Below are 2,351 nucleotides of genomic sequence, written 5' to 3'. Positions count from 1 at the left end.
GCATCCTGTTTCTCTCCCCTCCCACCGCTTGCACCGCGAAACAGCTGTTTTGCGGGGCAGGGAGGGAGGGAGGGGGAAGGAGGGGGAACGCCGCGTGCTGGGGGAAGAGGTGGGGCCGGGGATTTGGGGAAAGGATCCAATAGGGGAAGGGAGGAGGCAGAGTTGGGGCGGGGACTTTGGGGAGGGGGTTGGAATGGGGCGGGGAAAGGGCGGAGTCGGGGCAGGGCCAGGGCGGCAATTATTTCCCGGCCTAGGGGCGGCAAAATTATTAATCTGACACTGGAGTGGCCACATTTTGGGATGGCACTAGGAAGTCTGGGATATGGGTGGTTGGAGTCAGGCCCGCATACTGCAGTATAGATGCTGGAGCCCCAAGTTGGGACCTAGAGTTCAACACTTCCTAAACTGGGATTAGCAATGAATGTAGATGCTCCAGCCCTAGGTTAACAAACCCAGCATCTGCTAACTCAAGTTTATATTATATTTATGGGTTTATATTACAGTGTAGACATATGGGTTTATATTACAGTGTAGACATAGATCATATGTCCTGGTTTTTCATCTGAGTCCCTGGAACACCTGGGATGGATGTGTCTGTGTCTCAGTGAAGGTTTTCCCCCTACTTGTTTTTGTTTTACATTAGATATTCAGGGTTTTTTTAAACCCAGAAACTCTCTTGGAGATTGGAGGGCTGTTGGCCTTGTAGAATCTATGGAACTCAAATGTGGGAGAAACACTTGGGACATCTTTGTTAAAGATCCCACACCTTTCCAAGACACTTCACATTACACAGTTGAAATCTCCAAAGTGTTATCCACCAAAAGCAGGAAGGAACTTTCCATTGCTGCTATTGCCAAGGTTAAAAAACAAGCAGAGCCAAACCTCCCCCAACACCCCATGCTCCATGCACTCCCCCCCCTTTTTTTTTCCAAAGGGGGAAAAATGTTCTGAATGTGAATGTGTGATATAAGTGACATGTTGATCTCCCCTCCCCTGTCCTGCAGAGCGGGGGTGCGAGTACCGACGATAGAGCTGCGAGGGTTTAGTTTTTAGGTGGGGGTGGGCTTTATGGCTGCTTCTCCAAGGAGCGGATCAGCCAGGAGGTTTACTCCACTTGTGCTGAATCTGCTGTTGAGGGAAGGGAAGAAGGCTTTCTGCTCTACGGGAGGGGTGAAGTTAGAGGCTGTGCATGGGACCCTGCAGCAAAAGTTTGCCAGCCCCAGGGAACTTGCTGGGGTGCTGACTTTAGCCTGGCAGTTCCTACGTGGTTCTGGCTGCCTCCAGCGGGGATGCAACAATTGCCAGCCATGCCAGCTAACAGGTACTTGAGCAGAGAGGCCAGTTCCTAGACTGGACCATCTTTCTTCTCTGATGACTTTGGATCAGGACCTTTGTCCAGGACACTACACTTTACCATTGTCCAGCAAGTAGTTCCACATTATGGAATTTCTCTTCTGTATCAATTTTCTTTTCCTCTCGCTCTCAGAATAACGACAACAAAACCCAACACCGTAAACATTGCATTACAATCTCTGTGTTCACGAAGAGAACACAAATGCTGCAAAGCCAGGCACCCAATGCCGGGGCATGCCAAAGTGAACGTTTCCTAGGCACCCTTAACGCTGTCCCTGGCCTGGCTGCATTATTCGCCAGCTTTTCAAGCCCCCAGCGCTCACAATTGGTGCCAAAGTTTCCTGAGAGCTCAGCTCCCGTGTAGACATCTAAGGAGGGGGCCAGGTTTGCAGACGTGCTCAGTGCCTGGCAGCTCCCATTGAGAACCATGGCCTCTGCTTTTGGGTGTCTAAATGGAAGCTGAGCTCCTTTGAAAATGGACCCTGTTATACGATGTTTAATGACATGATCCCCTTGTGGGAGCTCAGAACCGCTGAAAATCGGGTCCTAAGTCTCCCAAGGTGGCCACTTTTGAAAATTTGGACCCATGTTTATTTCTCCTACCTCGTTTTATAAGTAAATGAGAAGGGGTGGTTTGGCTGCTAAAGCAAAGAGCTGGCCGCTGGGCCTCCTGGGCTCTCTGTCATAACCTTCATCTGTGCGCTGGCCTCGAGATTGTTCCTTTGAGTCAATCAAGGCAGCTAAGACCTTTGTGAAGGCCAGTCTGGACCCTCCCTAAACCAGTGAGACTCAGACTGAGGCTTGCAAGCCGCAGGTGATTCTTTAATGGGTCTCCCACGGCTCTTTGCAGCACATGATGTTAAAACACTGTGTGATTGAATTATTAATCAATCTAAGTTATTAACGAGTCAGGATGCTTTTACTATATTATTAACCAATTGAGTTATTGACTTGCACTAAGTTATTTGCTGTGAGAATAATATATATATTGCCCCATC

This window comes from Trachemys scripta, chromosome 4, assembly GCF_013100865.1.
Source record: "Trachemys scripta elegans isolate TJP31775 chromosome 4, CAS_Tse_1.0, whole genome shotgun sequence".
Lineage (NCBI taxonomy): Eukaryota > Metazoa > Chordata > Testudines > Emydidae > Trachemys > Trachemys scripta.
The sequence above is the reverse complement of the archived record's forward strand: the minus strand, read 5'-3'. Positions refer to the sequence as shown.